The 19496-nt window shown below is 39.3% G+C and overlaps 1 long non-coding RNA gene and 1 pseudogene across 1 annotated transcript; one reads left to right on the top strand and one right to left on the bottom strand.

Moving 5' to 3' along the window:
- Nucleotides 1-19496, bottom strand: part of LOC143673297 (thyroid peroxidase-like) — a 42527-nt pseudogene that overhangs the window by 16562 nt on the left and 6469 nt on the right.
- LOC143673294 (uncharacterized) lies at nt 7746-9375 on the top strand. The gene is made up of 3 exons (XR_013170310.1): nt 7746-7857; nt 8444-8508; nt 9128-9375. It is a non-coding gene; the product is annotated as an uncharacterized LOC143673294 (long non-coding RNA).

Below are 19496 nucleotides of genomic sequence, written 5' to 3'. Positions count from 1 at the left end.
CTGACTCACACTTTTTGTTACCTTGCTCAAAAATTCCTCCTTACTCTTCTAGGCGATGCTATTTCCAAATGCCTTTGCTCCTTCAGTTAATGGGAGGATCAGGATCCTCTTTGCACCACTTTTATGTCTAAGAAAAGCTAGATGTGTCCTCTTTGGTTGAATGCACTGGAGTACTTTAAAAGCCCATTTCTTAGAAGTTGGTAATAGATTTGCAGATACTTTTAACTTTAAGTCAGTCTCACAAAAAACAAGCTGCTAATCTGCCAAACTGCACAGTGAATGTGTGAGGTGCGCATTCAAAAGGAAATCCAGAAGCAGCGGCAGACCTGACAGGCTGTGGTCATGGCCCCTCTGCAAATTCAATGATGCCAAATCCAACGTGCCTGAATTCGACAGCACAAAGAGCTTTTCTGTCAATTCCTCATTCATCAGTTGATCTTGCACCTGCAATTTGGCTGATCTTGCAAGAAGGCCCCTCACCAGTGGGTCCAAACCACCTGGAAAATATCACAGGAAAGACAAAGGAATTCTTTGATAAATTCTGGAGAAGCAAGATAACATATTGGATGGTAAGTTATGCTTAACTATAACAAATATCTTTTTGTAAGTTCAAAAATGTAATGTACATGATTCTAAAGTTTTCAAAACACTTATAATCCTATCCTTGTTGGTAGATTAACCTCTGTCTGATATCCATTTAGGATACTAATGGCTATGTATAAATGACAGATCTTTAGAATTGAAGGGGATTTTACAGATTGAGTCGGTTAATTGATATATACATATTTTTCTGCAGCAGAAATGATCTGATCAATGAAAGCATTTGCTTCCAATGTATAGAAGAGTAAAAAGAAGACTTGGTTTGGCCAAAGGAGTGGTCAGAGTGCCTGTTCTCATCATCTCCCAAAGTTCTAGGGTCATCGCCACAGAATCTCTTAATGGAAAACTAAATGGATAGCCTTTAAGATTTCTTGCAACCCCAAGAGCAATTTAAATATCCAGTTTCATAGAATAAAAGTCTTCTATTGGGTCACTGAGACCCCAGAATGCCCTCCAATGAACAACCATGAAATCACAATTTTCTTTGGCCTAACAGGGTGACCTGGTCATTATCATACTTCAGATTACCTGGTGAAAGCCCTGACTAAACCCTTTAACCTCTCATTCCAAGTGTTACATGAAACAGTTTGTTTAAATGGAGAGAGAAACAAGGGTATATTGGCAGTCACTTTGTAATTGGCACTTTCCATTCCACTGCTGCATCTATGTGGCATTAATCAATGTTTTAATGGAGATTAGAAGCTTCCAGACAGGCATAAAGAACAGTTGGAAAGGAAAATGAAAGGAACTATGAATGACGAAAAAAATGACCCTTCCGAAAGTCTAGTCAAGTAATTAAAATAGTTTTTCAAATGATTCACTTACAAAGGTAACCCAATTTTAACGTTTGCAAGCTATATGGTATTGAACATAATCATAGAAACAAATAAAATACTTATCAATGAAGAAATCATGACATTATATATATATATAGTACTCAATAATAAATGGGTATTTAATCTTCAATATTTCTGAAATAATGGTAAGAGAGCTGACACCTGGCATAATTTATTTCATGAATTCTGAAGAGCTTTAGAAACACGAGAGAAAGCATTTCTGATGAACAGCTTAGACTTTTAAAATTTTCAGTGGAATTATTTCCCCCACAAGTATTGATAATTTGGGCACCGTTCAACCAGATGCATCGGCATAAAAGTTAAATGCATGTCCTGTGCCTTACTGGTTTCTAATTAGTTATATTCAAAAGAAGAAAAAAAGGAAAGGACTCATAATGAAGCCGAATTTAAAAGAAAGAAACGCACCTTCCTTGATAAGTCTCCACGGACTAAAGAAGATGTCATGCAGCTGCAGCTTCTGGAGAGCTGGGTATTCCCGGAAGTGGGCGTCCAGCCGCCTCACCAGGGGGTGGATTGTGGCGTGCCCGAAGCGGAACGCAGCCATGGAAAACACGTTGGAGACTATTGCATTCACGGTGGAATCGTGGCCTTCGTCGGGACCCACGTATTCCTGGAAGGCCTTGGGGCCCAAGATTTTGGGAATGTAATCTCGCACGGTAATGATCTATGGAGAAAGAAAAACAAGAGCTTCTGAACAGGGCCCGATGGGCAGCAAAGCCCAGGGCACCAGATGAGGAGTTAAAATCAGAGCAAAGGGGAGGAAGACATTCTTGACAACCCTGGGGAGATTAGACTTCATCTGGAAGGGAGGGGAGCATTCACCAAATTAAGGGAACAAAGGAGCACCAACCCTTTCAAATAAAATCTTAACAGCTTTTGGCATTTCTAGGACTTGATGGCAAATGTCAGACATATCCTAAAAGACTCATCAGAGGCAGGGCTTTGGGCAGGGGAGGCCAAATCAGGGCAGGCCATGTAAAACTCGGCTGAGATATAAGAAATACGGATTTACAAACAGGGCTGTTATCCTGCTATTGTAGTTTCAGAGGTAAGAAAAAATTTCCATCAAGAATTATCTTCTCACCTATACTCCCACTTTATCTATGAGAAATGCAGCAATACTTTAACTTAAATACATAAATCAGAATTCTAATTACTTCAAGGAATCCTGGCATAAGTGACTCAGGACTCAAACAAATATGACTTCTAATCCTACCCCTGCTACTTTCTAGCTGGCTCACTCTGGGTAACTTGATTAACCCTCCTGAGCCACTGTTTTCTTATGTGGAAAAGCCTCTTTCATAGAGTTTTTATTAGAATAAAAAAGTATATAATATGTATACACACATATAATACATTTGTATATGACCAATAATATGCTAGTTAACTTGTCCCCTCTGCCATGCTTAAAAGATATGATATCCAAAATATTGGCACTCATTATTAAAATTTGAGCATTGAGTAAGATCCTTGGATTATTTTCTCTTCTTTCCCCTTATGAATTGACTCCATCAACCATTTTTAAGGTCTTTGTAAGAGAGTCACTGAAATTCATAGGGGGAAAGGGGATAAATGAATAGTTTCCATTAGAAACTGAATTTCTGCTGTGGATTTTATGAGTCTAAATTTGTACATTTTTGAGATGCCCTGTAACAATGCATTGCATTATCCAAAATGAAAGTACAGATTTTCATAATCAGGTCATGAAAATGAAAAAAAAAAAAGGAAGGCATACTATATGCTAATTTGACCAGGTCTCTGCTAACATAGTTTTCTTGCCCAGCACTAAAACCCTTATATAGAACTTCTTGGTAAGGTTCCCCCCCAACCCCCACCATGGATGTTCAGAAAGCATTTTTACAAACTTAGCTACAAACTCATATTCCCAGGGCAGAAATGTGGTGGCACCTCAAAGGCAATACCCAAGAAATCCTTCCCCTCTGTGTCTTATGGGTCAGCATGGTGCAGACAGTGAGCCACGGAGCCTGGCCTGCATGGAGAACTCCTCCTGGCTCTGGAATTTACTAGCTGAGATTTGTTTACTTTCCTATAAAACAAAAATAATACTACCCAATTCTTAAAATTTTTGTCAGGATTAAATCAAAGAACAGCATATGTTAAACTGCTCTGTCAATGGTGAATTATGATATAATTACAGGGTCTTGTAATTATTATTTGGCACATGGGTCCCAGAAGAATTATGCACAAGGAGTCTGTTTTTAGACTTAACATTTCAGCTTTATAAATCAATGTCAATTGTATTTGTTTTTAAAGAGAATATTTTGGTCGATAAACTGCATTAGAATGAAGTATAAATCAACAGGGATGATTGTCTACTAGAAATGAGTGAACACAAATCACTTAAGCACCTTGCATTTTAGCTTATTAGTTTACAAAGGTGAAAAATTAATGCTTTTGAATGGCTTAAAAAAATCTCTCAAAACAAAACAAAAGCAAACACAGAAACCTAAAATATCTCAAATATTATTGAGGGTGCAAGTTCAGTGGTAGAATTCTCACCTGCCATGCGGAGACCCGGGTTCGATTCCCAGTCCATACACTTCCACACACACACACACACACACACAAACAAGCAAAAATGAAGACCAAACAAGCAAAAATTCAACAAATGGTTCTGTAATAACAGGACACTCACAGGGAAAAAAGTAATGAAATGTGACCCTGCCATACAGCATACAAAAAAATCTCAAATATTATTGAAATATTTGAAATATTTTCCTCACAAATGAAGAAAATCAGCTTCCTAGATGCATCAATTGATGCTTTACAGATGTACTGAGTAATGAAAAGAGTTTTTGTTGCCTAGCTTTCCACCTCCAGCTGAAGGAACAAATCCTATCCCATTGCTGTACATACTTTCACCTCAAAACCTGGACATACAGTGACTGAAAGGGCCTATCTAAATGGTTCTAAACAGATGTTTCAATTTCTGCACTGGTTCATTGATCAGTAAGTAGTCACCAGGTTACAAATCAGCATTGGAGAGAGTGGTTATGATTTTATAATGCAGCACAGGTTCTCGATCTCAGATACAATTTATAAGAGCATAGTTCTTAGACCACAACTAAATCATACAGGCTTATTCTGTGATAATAAGGTTAATATAGCTTTTCACATTCAGAACATGTGCAACAACTTGTGTTCTCTTTAATATTCTTCTTTGATTTCTTCTCATTAGAATAGAAGAGAAATGGGCTCTCTCTTTTCAGCCTAGAGACATGAGAAATTTAAGTGTGAACTACTTTAATGACAACTCTTCCTTTCTCCTTTACCTAAAGTTCAATTTGTGATCCCAGAGGATGCCAACCAAAACAGCACGACAAAGGAAACCCTGAAAGCCTTTGTTGTTAAAGTTTGACATAGCTTTTCTAATTCCCAAAGTCAGCTACTTACAAATAGCATTTCATATATTCATCCCATCTTCAGTGTTTGACCTTGTCAGAGATTTGAAAGATGCACTTTTCCATCTTCATCACTTTCTCCATGATCTGGTTAGAAATGCTAATTGTCAGATATTACCCTGTGATGGTTAGTTAATGTGTCAACTTAGCCAGGTGATGGTGCCCAGTTTGGTCCAGCTAGCACTTGCTTAACCATTACTGTGATTGCATCTATGGCTGATGACATCTATGATCAACTAACGGGAACATCTTCTGCAATAAGAGGTGTTTAATCCAATCAGTTGAAGGCTTTTAAGGGACAGGTGACCACTTCAGCACTCAGAAGAGAGAACTTTCATCTGTACTTCAGCCACCAGCCTCTGCTGGAGAGTTCATCAAAAACCTTCATTGGAATTGCCAGTTTGCCGTCTGCCCTCTGGAATTTGGGCTAGTGTATTCCCGAAGTTGCATGAGACACTTTTATAAAATCTCATACTATTAACGGATATCTCCTTTTGGTCCTGTTTCCCTAGAGAACCCTGACTAATACATACTCTAAAATACCAGAAACTCCCCCACAGCTGGCCTTCAAGGCAGAGCCCTAGCACCACTTGTTCTAACCATCAGAGCATTAAAGGTGTGAATTATCCAAGTGGTTCTTCTGAATTTCCTTAGAAAATCTGAAAATCCCTCATGGTATATCCTTATCTCATTCAGCTGGGGGAAATGGTTGCTGTGAATTATTGGGACTGGGATAGAAACAATAATGTCAAAATTTGAAAGTGTCTGAAGCAGCTCAGTGCTCTTATTGCCTCCCTGTCATACTCACCCAGTTTCTGAAAATGGTGTTGGGAGAAGTTTCCTTCCTCTGCCTTGGTACTCTTGTTAGGTCCCAGCTTTCAAAGGTGTTCTTTCACCTTGCCTTTTCTCACCCAGTTCTTTTGCTTCCATGCCATTTTTACCCTCCTCCCCCATCAGGTGATCTGACACTTTACCATTGTCTCTGCTTTCCTTCATGACCCAGAACCATGGATCAGGCCTGTCCACTCACATCCTCACCATTCTGACTGTGAAGGTGGCATTTACCCCATGGATTAGGTTTCCTAATTATGTTAGCCTGGAATCTGACCACAGTTATACCCACCAGTCCTCCTTGGCTTTCCAGCATCCTGCCTACACCACCAGACCCTATTGGTCTGTCATAGTCATCAACACACAGATGGCAGACTAGAGAAAAGACATAGGAATCTAGGATAACTGAAGAAGGTCAACATCACAGTACGGAAGGGGTGCTTTAGAGACTGTGCAGGTGACTTGTAGTTAGCTGCATTTTTTTTTCTTGGACAGAGGCTGCTTTGAAAGGCTCTGAACCATGCTGATTATGGTGCAGACAATATTTTGTTTTGAGGTCATAAAAGACCTTTCTTAATCCATTATTTTTTCCTTCCTCCCTTCTTCCTTCTTTTCTTTCCCTCCTTCCTTTCCTTCTTCCCTCCCCTCCTCCCTTCCCTTCTTGATGTCTAACTTAATTGCAAACAAATTTCTTTTGATTCTCAGTATAAAAACTTCAATGTCTTCCTTATGGAAAGTAGACTCTAAGCTCCTTATGGAGAAGGACCCTGTGCTCTGTACCCTCTTCTCTATATGCATGTACCTTGTACAAACCTGGCACATGGTGGATACCAAGAACATTGTTCTTTTTGTAACAATGATGGAGGAGTGGAGGACAGTTATGAGATTACTGCAACAGTCCAAGAGAGACAAAGGAGAAAGGTACAGTCATTGTAAATCAACAGTTGAGAAATGTTAATTCAATCAAATGTACCCTCCTCTCAGTATAAAGCACTTTTTATATTGAATGATGAATTTTAATCCCCTTAAAAAATCACAAATAGGTCTTAAAGAAATATAATACACAAACTACCATAAGCTATTAAGACAGAAAATCAGGGCATGATGTTACTTGGATAAATTTTTGCCAAGAAGAGAAAAATATTCTATTGATAATAACTGAAAAATTGTGGCAGTGAGGTTTCTTCAGCAAAACGCATTCTTTGTGCTCAGTTTAATTGCAAAAATAATTATAGGAAAAAGTCACAATAAACTGCAATGGCAGCCTCACAGAAATATATGAATATCTGAGATGAGGGAAAATAATACATATTTGTAATTCTGTTAATAGAAATATTTGAGATATTTTTTTCTAAACTCCTTCTGCCTTTTTTCTTTCATTAATTTTTCATCCAAATGATATCATCACAGCTATTGTATCTATAATAAGTGCTAGACATGATTTCAAGTGCGTTATGTCTAGTCTTTATAATGCTCACAAAATCCTACAAGATAACTATTAGTAAGTTCATCTTCTTGATGAATTAACTAAGATACAAAGAGGCCACTTTGCCCAAAGCCATACAGACACTAAGTGGTGGAGCCAGACCTGGTATCCAGGACCAGCTACCTCTAAAGCCCTTTCAATGGCAGCATGACATACAACAACTAGATGCAATTAAGGCCAAAAAGCTATGTTAATTGGGAGTTTGAATAAATCCCATGCATAAACTCTGCTTTCTACAGGCTTACTACCCCTCTGCTGCTGAATGTACCCTTATCTGGAAGCTGGCAAGGTCTCATAAAGCTCCAGGTGGTTCCCAGCCACCTCTGTGATGGGCCTCATGACCATAAACCAGTCACCAACAGTGGCCCAGCTTCTTCTCCCTTCCCTTTCAGAGCTCACTTTCCCCCAAGAAGGAATGTGAGGTCAGTTGAGGTTTTCCCAACATCCCTCTTTCTTTTAGTTATGGTGTACATAACAGATGATGTCACAGAGGAGGTACAATTTAACTGAACTTTGGAGGCAGGATGAGATGTCATCACCAAGGAAAGGGTTAGGTAGGTATTCCAAAGGCTCACAACAGCAAAGTGCAGTTAGAGCAGCATGAAGGAGCTTCAAGGAAGATTCTGGGAATGGGAAATTTTCCATGTGGCTGGAGCCTAAGGTACTTGGGGTGGGAAAGCAGGTGGGATGATAGGAAAGGAAGGTTAGTCAGCTAATAAAAAGACTTTGTATACCTCGCTTAAATCATTGAAATGAATCCAATGACTAGACCAGTGGTTCCTAAATCTGCTGATGATCAGTATCAATGGGGTAGGCTCTAAAAATGCAGCTTCAGACCTTTATACTGGACTGAGCATGAGGTCTACTGCTTTGTACTGATCCTACTAAAGCACATTATATTGGACACTACATTGCATAAAGATATCAACAGGATTTCTTTGAAAGAAAGATATTTTGGGGAAACACCAAATAGCACAGTGTGTACAATGTACATTAGCAAATGCTCTGAGAAACTCTGAAGTAAAGGCAACACTTTCATTTTGTTAAAATCAGTGTATCCCATATTTCCAAAGATTTAAGGTGTGCCCTTGTGTGTGGATGTGTTTGTGTGTGTGTGTTTGTACTGATCACCTAATAACATAAAATAATGGGATTTGGAAAATAGTTTGGGGAATAGCTTGTGGGAAGTCACACAGAACCACTAAATAGTTAACAGGGGAATGACATGCATTGTTCTTTTTGTAAAGATGATGGAGGAGTGGAGGACAGTTAAGAGATTACTGCAACAGTCCAAGAGAGACAAAGCAGAAAGGTACAGTCATTGTAAATCAACAGTTGAGAAATGTTAATTCAGTCAAATGTACCCTCCTCAGCATAAACCTCTTGACTCCTGATCTCTTCTCAATATCACCACCTTGCTCTACATAGAAAATATGTCCCTCAACATTTTCACAAATACTCAATTAGTCAAAATTAGAAACTTTCTTTGTTATGTGCCCTAGAAACAAGGATTCTGCAGTGTCTGTTGAAGAGTGCTCTCAGGAGAAGGAAGTGAGGAAAGGAAGGCTGAGTAGGGGAGTAAACTAAGAGATGTGGTGTCTGCTGCTGTCTAGCTTTTGTTCATTTGTGCAGACAGGTCAGGAGCACAAACTGTACCACAGATTTTGTTCAGCCTTGAGGCAAGGGGGGCTCAAGTCAAGGTCTGCCCCAGAAGGGTGAGAAACCCCACAACTACTCTCTGGAGAAGGAGGCAACTGCAGGATTGTTTCAACCAACATTTAAAGCCACTATGGATGGGGATAGTGTCAGTAAATGGAGAACCAATGGTTTACCTAAAGACACACTATAAAAATGGTCCATTCTTAAATTTCTCAAACAACTGGGTAAAGAGCACTCTTTTATCAATCACTCTTTCTCTTTCTCTCTTGCAGAGAAGTAACCCATCTGGCAAAGACTTGTTAGATGCTTCAAATATCAGCAGCTAATGAGGGCCCCCTCTTCCCTGAGGATGCAGGGGACACTGTCTGGGGAGTTTATCTTCCTCATTCATACTGGAATGCCATAGGAGAAGTAGTTTATTACACTGGCGATCAAGCCTTGTTTCTATAGAAGAAATCCTAATTAAAGCATTTGTTGGCCCCTGTGGATCTGGGAAAATAAGGCTGTTCACCAAGAAATTTGGTTCTTCAACATCTAATAGTTAAATAGAAAGAGCTTGTAAGTATACCACATACCAACCAGTTGTTTAGAAGGTCTATCCTTTCAACTCCTGCAGACTCACAGACTTATTTTCTGGATTGCAGACTCTGACTTGATAGAGTTGACAACTTTTATTTTCTATTTTATACCACATTTGTAGGCTGGATACTTCTTTATTTCTTATTTTTTTATAGTTCATAGGACACACATGGTCTTGTCAATATGAATGTCTGATTCTATATTCTTGTGTTACAGTAAAGAATAGGCTAATACTGTGAATGTTATAAAAGTGAAAACTGCAGTTGTTTTATCACAGAACATATGGTTTATGGACTATGAAACCCTGTTGGGTTCTTAAACCAGAAAGGGATTATTTTACTGAGCCTTCCAATATGCCAGCCACCTTGAGGGTTACAGCATGGAGATTATGTCTGTCTTCAGGGAAATGAGCACATTAAGAGACCAAGGTAAAAAATGTACGAATAGAAGACCATCTATCCTAGGGGCTAAGGCATTGATACCTCAATCGGTCTTCTCTATAAGAAAGCAGAAGAGCACATACTTTCAGGAAAGTGTGACAGAGACATTGCTTTGATGAATGTAGAATTGAGGTCAGGTAGAAAACAGAGATGGAAAAACGTACTTTCTTGCCCTGACTGTGGTCTGCCAACTTGGTTTGTTGACTGAGAACATCTGGAGCAGAAAGGCCTAACCCTTTGTGTATTAGCTTGGCCTCTGCACTTGTTGGGGAGAGGCCGTATTAGTTTCTTGGGTGCTAAAACAAATACCACGCAATGTGTTGCTGCAACAACAAGAATTATTGGCCCATGGTTTCAGAAGCCAAAAGGCTTGCTTCTTCCCAGGGTAGGTTTTTCTGGCTGGCTAGCAATATTTGCAGTCCCTTGGCTTTTCTATCACATGACAATGCACATGGCAGTGTCTTCTTTCTCTTTCAGGTTCCATTGACTTCCAGCTTCTGGCTGTTTCCAGCAGCTTCTCTCCCTCTATGTCTTTTGCTTAAAAGGACTTAGAAGGGCCTTAATTTATATTGTATTAAGGCCAACTCTCACTCAAGAGGACCATCTTCAAAGGTCTTATGTACAAATGAGTTCACATCCATAGGGCCAAGGGTTAGGACCTGAGCATGCCTTTTCTGGGGGCCATGATTCAATATCCAACAGTCCACCCTCTAGATCCCAAAAGACATGTTTTTCCACATGCAAAACACATTTGTTCCATTACCATATCCCCAAAGCATTAAGTCATTTCAATAATGATGCTAAGTACAAAGTCTCATCAAAATCATTTATGGGTGTGTTCTGCCTGGGGTAAAATTCTTCTGTCTGTGGACCCAAAAAAACCTAGAAAACAAGTTATCTGCTTCCAAAATACAATATATGACAGCTGTGGAATAATCATTTCCATTCCAGAAGGAAAAACTGGATGGAAAACAGGGATCATGGGTCCCAAACAAGTCTGAAGCTCATCAGGGAAAACTCTATTAGATTTCAAGGTCATAAGGTCATCAGTGGATGATGTTTTGCCCTCCAGGTCTGATAGAGTGGGAGCACCATCCCTTCCAAACACTTGTGCAGTGACCATGCTCTCCTGAACACTGGTGTATAAGGCCCCACCCTGAGCATTAGGATGGCAGCCAGAATCTCCTCGAATGTTGAGACACAGGCCTCACCATCTTCAAGCAATGGGTGGTGGCACTCTTTCCACCAGGGTACAAAGCTTGTCCCTTCCAAGTGTTATGGTCCTTGAACAGCCCATTTTGAGCAGGGAGACACATCAACCATTTCCATGAATGTGGGCAAGCCTGCTGTCTGGGTCTGAGGATATCTTTTAGGCTTAGACCTTTGTTACATGGTTCATTCTTCCTTCAATTCACCTCTACTCTGTCCCTTTAAGTTCAGGCTGGCAGTGATTCTGCTCATGCAAGTTTTGCAAACACCTCATTGGCTTTGTGCAGTTCTGGGAGATCTTAACCATAAAACAATAGAACTTTCCAAAGAGCCTTCCTGGAAAATTGTATTTCCAATCCTTAGTTCCTTTGAAATGGTTGACAGGATACATGTTCAGCTACATCTTCTTTAGGGTTATGCAGTTAAACCTCCACATGAAGCCCTGTCCTCTGGGGATTGACTTCTTGAAAGCTCCAGGAAGTCCCTAATAAAGATACTTCTGGTGCTATTCTCAGAATAAACTATCTGAATAGGTTGAAAATTTTCAAAATCATCCCACTTCTGTTTTTTGTTGCTGTTTTTTGTGGGTGTGTGTGTGCTTAACAGTTAAATTTCAGTTTATCTCTTTCTTCTCTTATTTCTTTATAAGCTACAAGGAGAAACCAGATGGTACCTCCACACTTTGCTTGGAAATCTTCCCAGCTAACTATTCACTTTCATTGCTTTCAATTTCTGCCTTCCACCTAGCATTAGACCACAATTTTGACAAAATTTCTGCCACTTTCCTCCAGTTTCCAATTACACATTCATCATTTCTCTGTGGTCTTATCAGAAGTATATTTAACATCCATATTTCTACCTAAAATCTCTTCACAGCAATCTAGTCTTTAAGTTTCTATCAGAAACTTAAAATTCTTCAAGCCTCTACTCATAACCCAAATATAAAATTTTTTCAATATTTTTAGGTATTTGTCATAGCAGTAATGTACTGCTATGTACCCCAGCACCATACACAGCTTTAGTTTCTGGCTGCTAAAACAAATACCATACAACAGGTTGGCATAACAACGGGAATTTATTGGATCATGGTTTCACAGGCTAGAAGCCTTGTTCTTCCTAGTTTGTTATCTTCTGGCTGGCCATAAATCTTTGGGGTTCCTTGGCTTTTCTGTCAAATGGCAATGTACATGGAAATGCTTTCTCTGCCATTCTGGTTTCTAATGACTGCCAGTTTCTGGTTGCTCCCTGTGCCTTTCTGGGTGTGCAATTTCCTTTGCTTACAAAACTTCAACCATACTGGATTAAGGTCCACCCTCATTCAGTTTGGACACACCTTTACTAATAACATCTTCAAAGATCCTATTTACAAATGGGTTCACACTCACAGGATGAAGAGTTGGAACCTGAACCTGTATCTAGTGGGGGACACAAATCAATCACCAACTGGGAGTGACTTTTTTTTAACTTCCCCTGACATTTCTTTGAATTATCTATTCTTTTCAGAAGGAGAGAGATTCAGATCATAAAGTTACCAAACTGTGGGTCAATAAAACCAGAGAAAGAAGAATGACTCTCTCTCCCAGTCACCATGAATCTTTCAAATACAGTTCAATAAAACCACTCTTTATTGACACATTAAATGGAACTTCACATTATTTTAAGGTTTCAAAGGTATTTGTAAAAAGCACCAAGGAGGAGCTATGGAGTGAAAAAATACAAAAAGAAATTTGAAAATGAAATGTAAAACCAAGAGGAAAAGACTGAACATTTACAAAAATAAAAAACACAGAAAATGGACTGAGGAAGGTAAATATAAAATATCAAAGAGTTCTTTGCCTGTTGATTTTGTGGTTGTTATTTTAAATATTGAGAAGAATAAACCAGTGTTATTGTTTCCATATTAATTGGGATTTTCAGAACTACAGAAATAAACTAACACTAATTTACAAGTAGAAAACCTAATACAGGACACACGGTGAATAATTCATATCAACAGGAAACTCACTAAGAAGAAAGACAATCAGATACATGAAAATAATAAAATTTTTCTTTCTATGTAAGTAGTCATTATTGATTTCAAATCCAACTGCTCTTCTTATGTGCTACTTGGATTGGTTAATGTCCTTATTAATTTAAAGAATGCTTAAGTCAAATCCTGACTCTTGAAGAAAAATGGGATTTCTTTTTCCTAGTTTCATTCATTTAACATATATTTGTGAAGCAACACTTAGTGCTAGGTATATTCTAGGTGCTGAGTAAAAAATTAAACAAGCATACAAAACCTTTGTCCTCATGGAGATTACATTCTAGGGGGTGGGGACACAGACAAAATATAACAAAATAAGCAAAAATACTTGATATAATAATCAGGTGGCAATAAATCAAGGAAAGAGGAAAAGTCAATTGGGATTTGACTTCACTAATAAAAAGTACAGAAAATTGTGAGGTGTTAGAAAACACTGAAACCATGTTTTAATATTGTAGATCTCTTGATTGATTTATACTCTACCTTTTTCAAGGAAAGAAGAAAGCTGATTACTGCTTGACAGTGACAGGGGCTGTTGATTATTTTTATGAAAGAAAGTGAGAACATTCCTGGTCACATTAAACTGCTATGGTTCAAATTTATTTAAATTTCCTTTCCCAATTTTCTATGTGATCATTCCTTAAATAATTTAATAATCTTGTCTGTCTCTATGTATATATCAAGGAAGGGTTGAACTATTTAATGACTCATCCGGTTTATACCTAACTTCACTGTTTTATTTAATTCTCAACCACAGACTCTTCCAGCACCACACGTGCATGCACGCGCGCGCACACACACACACATGAACGCACGCGGCTGATTCTTACTAACATGTACTGACATGTGTACTCATTGCTAAAATATTGAAATACTTCTTAAGTAACTGGAGATTAGCAAGCATCCTAGTGTTGCCCCCAACCTCTCCTTAAGAACCTTCAAGGCCCCCTCACCACCCTGCAACCAAAAGGTTAATGCCTGGCATTGCGGCAGTTGGGGAGCAGGGACTTACTGGACTTTATCCCCACCAGGTCTGGTGGCTTCTGCTCAGACTGAGTCGTAATGCATCAAATATATCAGAAGGGAAAAAATAAGCAGAGCTATTGGAGAAAAGCTGTCCTATTCATATAATAGCTGTATGACCTTAGAGAAGACATTTAAACTCCATAAAACTCAACTTCCTCCTTTATAAAACAGGATTAATGTTACCTTCCCCTTTAAGGGGTAATATAAAGTGCCTCCTACAGGGTCAAAAAGGTTATAGACACATAGCAAACATTAACTATTAATACAAAATAATTCATTTCTTCTTCTTAACCTTGTGGATGATGAAAATTCAAAACTGTATTTTATAGATGTAAGTAATTTGTGCCAACATCACGCAATTAATAAATGGTCAACTTGAAACTCAGTCTAAGGTCCTCTGATTCAAAATTAAAATCGTATATAAAATGAGCAAGGAATTAAAGCAGACTCTTAGTTTCACTTGTAAATTCAGGTACCTCAGGCAGAATATTTTTTCCCCTTTTAATTTTCTTCCTTGTTTCTAAAATAGAAAAAATATATATATCAAAATCATTGGTGTCTACCCACATCAAACGGTTGTTGTGAGGATTCAACGAGTTAAGACCTACCATGCGCTTAGACTGTGTGACATCGGGAAAGTCGCGAGGATGCTGTTGTTTAAACCCCAGGAAGGATAACAAAGTGGGAGAACAGCTGGGACAAAGTCACCCAAACAGAGCCCTCCAGCACGCGGCGGGAGTCAACCCTTCATGCAATGCACCATCGATTTCGCCAACACCCCATGCATAGCGCCAGCATTTCGGGCACACTGGGTGCAGGGCGCCCGCGATTTTGCGCACCTCCTGGTAGACCGCGTCCGCGCTGCAGTGCGCATTGAGAGCCTTGAGTGCAGCGGCCAGGCGGTTGTGCTCGCGTAGCTACAGCGTGTGCGTGGCCGTGAGGGAGATGATCTCGCTGGCGCGGCGGTCCCCGGCCAGGAAGCACTCGATCTGGTCTGCACCGTCGGCATCAGGCTCCTGCGCACAGGTCGAGGGCTCCCGCCGCGGCTCCAAAGGCAGGTATGCGCAGCCGCCGTCCCAGTAGCGCCCATTGACCCTAAGCAGCCCTTCCTCACTGGTCCAGTTCCTCAGCCTCTTTTCCAAGGCAGGAGAGCTGCCATAAATGGTGGATGCGTTGAGGAACGAGGTCAGCCCGTTCATCTGTTGTCTCGGGTTTGACTCCGAGAAGTTTCCAGACAGCTTCTTGGTCCCCAGGCCCGCGGGCGGCAGAAGAGTAGTAGAAGGGCAAACACCTGGTGTTTGTGGCCAGCGAATCGTTGACAGGGAGCTGCCAGCAAAAGGAGAAAAACAGGCTCACTTCTGGTTCTTGGGCGGCCTCTTTGAAAACAATATAAAACCTCTTGGCTCCGGATCGCCCTAGATCACCAGGGCCACCCCTCTGTCTGGGTCCTGTTTCTCTTCTGTGTTGGAGCAATTCAAAACAACCATCTCTTCCCCTCCCCTTGTCTTCTCGCTCACATTTCCTCCTAAGCTCCCAAACCTTGCTTTTGCTTAGGATGTCATTTGCATGGGGAAGACAGAACTTAGCGGGATGAAAGGTACCCAGGCATCTACAAAATTCAAACTTCTCCTTTTAGTTTTCTTGGGCTAATCCCTGTCTTATAGCCTGTCTGCTCTAGACACATGCCTTGTCTGCTCCAGGCTCATCTTTTGACTTTTGGAAAAATTTAAGTTGTCTCTCCGTCTAATATGTGCTTCCTTTAGGAGAATGATGAGCAAATAGTTAACATAGATTTTATGGGCAGCACAATTTGGTGGAAAGACTGCTAGAACAGAAGCGAGGAGGCCCTGGGCTCTGGTTCTAGCTCTGCCATCAATCAGGCTGTAACAAGGAGATCTAAAAAATATGTTCTGCCATGCTCACAGGTTTCTTATGCAAAATCAAGTAAGATACTGAGTGTGAAAATGCTCTGTAAACTGTAAAGAGCACATGGATGTCTCTTCCTTATTGCCAAATGTATTGCACTGGGCTGCTACTACCTAACCTTCACACCAGCTCTATGGAAAGGGCATTATTATTATTATTAGCTCTGTTTTATAGTTACAGTGTTTAAGATTCAGAGAGGTTAAATATCTTTCCCAATCTTATTATCTATAATTTATGCTTATGTAGTCTGATATTTACATACATTAAATATCTCTCCCAAAGCCACAAGCTCTTAGGGGACAGAGAGCCTCCAAAAGTCTGGCCCTTAGTTACTGTTGTTTTATAATTTAAAGTGGAAAAATGGGCACAGCACTCTGCCAGGTGTAGTGGGGGTTAACTAAGACCATGTGACCTTGGCTTAAGTTCTTAAAGACTTCCTTGTTTTGGGGAGAGCAGGCCTGGCACGTGGAATATGTAAATAAGAGTGTCATTGAATAAAACCAAGTGGGAACATGGATGTTACAGCTAAAAAGTGCTGGACACTGTTAGAGGTCAATACTAGTAATTGGTTGAAATTCACAGAGGAGATAGGACTCGAGTTCATCTTTTAGCTATCCCTGTATATTCCCTTCTTCACTGTAGACTTAACATGTTTCATCTGCGTACATGTATTTCTGTCTCTGCAATTCTTCATCCACTCTCATGTTGAAATATGGTTACTTTTTACATTGTTTGTTTTTTAACTGTCTTTCTGGGAGGCATTTGAGAAGTAAAACCACCTTCCTCATCTCACAATGCCAGATTTCCACTGTGGTATAGCACCACTAGATAGGCACTTGATGAGTGAGTGGTGACTTGAATTTCAAATGAGAGGCTCAGTGCAAGTAAAGGCAGAGCAATGTATAAACTAATAAAAAGAAGGATACCTGAGTAGAGCAAGGCTTCAGGTGGGGAAAGGTAGAACAAAAAATTGGAGCAGGAGGGCGGGATCAGATGCTCTAAAGCCTTGAACACCAGAGCAAGGGCAGACTGCACTGTGCTCACGTGGCTCAGTGGAGTTCTAGGATCCAAGCAGTGATACAGTCCAGGTGGGGGCCAGAAACCTATTGGCTGTTATTGTGTTACAAGTGGAGAGAGAGAATAAACATGAAATACAGTGAAAAGGCACCAAGACTTTATGATTTAGATATAGCAAAAGGAGTCCAAAACACCTTACTATTTGGGTCTGAATATCTAGAAAAATAGTGTCATTTATACTCGTTTATACACCTGTCTTGTTTATAAAACTGAGCATCTTGATGATAGGAATTGGATTTATTTTAAATTTTTAGTCCCAGTACTAGAAAAGAGCTTGGAATAGTGTAGAAGCTCCCTCAGTGTTTGGTAGAATGAAGAAGTCAGGGGATAAGGCATAGATTTAAAATAAACAAAATAAAGCAGGAAATACACCAGAGCTGTATGAATTGCTCACAGAACTCTTGAGATTTTGCTACGATTAACTGACCTTATTTAATGGGCACCAGCCTTTTCTGTTGTGGCTGTTTGAACAGAAAGTTGTGGGGTTGTTTGGGAACTCCAGCAGTGAATCTCCATGTGCTCACATAATGAGCTGAGGGAGTCATGGCAGTGAGGTGCCAAGGTTGGGTGCTTCCAAAAGATATCACTTGAGAATGTAGATGGGGGAAAAGATTTGGCATTTCATAGCATGATTTCCAGTACCAGGAAAGGTTTTTTTTTGGCCATTGATCTTATATTGCTAAGTAGGTAAAGGTAGGCACTGAAAGCCAGAAGGAGGCTGCTCAAGTTAGATTTCTCCATCTACAGTTCTTTGTAGCAAGAGAGGTAGATAAATTCATGTAATGAATGAAATTTGGTACAGTGGAAAGAACTTATGGCAGAGGGACAGAGAGAGAGAGAGAGGGAGAGAGAGAGAGAGAGATGGTCTTCAGTTTTCCTATGTGTATGGAGACCACTTGAGCTATGAAGGATGACCATTTAATGGGTAAAAGTAGCAAAGCAAAATCCTCCAGCACTACTTCTAGGCAGAGGTGTAGCTGTCCACCTATGCAAGTTGAAGAATCTGAGCCCAAGGGATCCTCCTACCAATCCTGCCTCAGAAACTGATGTCCAGTCATAACCGTTGTACACAAAAAAAGTATTTCGATTAAAGTTGCTCAGGGAGACCTGCTAAGGGGTTTGTGTCAAAAGGTCTGAACAGAGAAGTCTTAGAATGTGAGGGCCACTGTGGAACTGTAGTGAGGAACCTAAAATGTATTAATTAAAATAAAGCAAAAGGAATAGAGATGCCAAGAAGTCCATTGCAGTGGTAAACTTCAACACACAACCTTCAGAGTTACACAAATTAAATAGACCCAAGAATGGTAAAGGAGTAGAGGAATTAAATTGAATAATAAAAATGAAAATAATATTAGAAAGAATAACAAAAAGATGAGCAAAATTCCCCTAGAATAATTATTGGTACAGCAACAATTTTTTCAAATTAAAATCTATCTGGAAATCAATGAAATTAAATGTCATGTTTAAAAAATATCTAAGCACAACAGGAAAGGCCATCCTCAGAAGAAAATCTACAGTCTTTAAATTACTTTCATGAAAAAAAATAGTAACAATAACAAGAACAAAGGAACTAGGTAACTATATTAAGAATTGAGCTAGTGAACAATAATATAAGCCAAAAGAAACTAAGAAAGGTAAATGAATATAAATAAAAATTAAAATTAATGCAATAGAAAAAGAAATAAGAATGGTAGAGAGGAAACATAAAATCTTAAACTTCACAAGCCTGGTGAACGGAAAAAAGAAAGAACACAAAACAAAGCAAAATTTGGAATGAGAAAAGGAGGCAGGTATAGGAGAATTTAAATTATTTTAAGTGATTGTTATACCCAACTTGGAACATATTTGAAAACAAAGAGCAAATGGTAAAGATCCTGGCAAAATAGAACTATACAAATCATCCCAAGGGGAAATGGAAAAGTCATATGAATCAATCAGCAGAAGAGTTTGGCAAAGTGATCACAGATCTAATATTGAAACTCCAGGACCAGATGGCAGTTCACCTCTGAGTTCTATAAACTCTTCAAAGACAGATAATTCCAGTGTGTTTTTTTTTTTAACTATTTCAGCCACAGATAAAGATGAGAAGTGCCCCAACTCATTTAACAAAGTCAGCAAAATGTTAATGGTAGCCTGTGATAAAAATAGTACAGACAACAGAAACTACAGTCAATATCTCTTCTAAATAAAATTTAAAAATAAAAATAGAATAGATCAATTAATCCAAAGAACAAAACACTATGATCAAGAGGGTTTATTCCCAGTGTTTTTCTATATTAATGAATAGATTTATATAATCCAGATATCAACAAATAAAAAGACAAAAGATAATTTCCAGTAAAATAGTGAAAAAAGGAG

Source organism: Tamandua tetradactyla, unplaced genomic scaffold, assembly GCF_023851605.1.
Source record: "Tamandua tetradactyla isolate mTamTet1 unplaced genomic scaffold, mTamTet1.pri scaffold_91_ctg1, whole genome shotgun sequence".
Lineage (NCBI taxonomy): Eukaryota > Metazoa > Chordata > Mammalia > Pilosa > Myrmecophagidae > Tamandua > Tamandua tetradactyla.
This window is presented reverse-complemented; position numbering and strand designations above follow the sequence as displayed.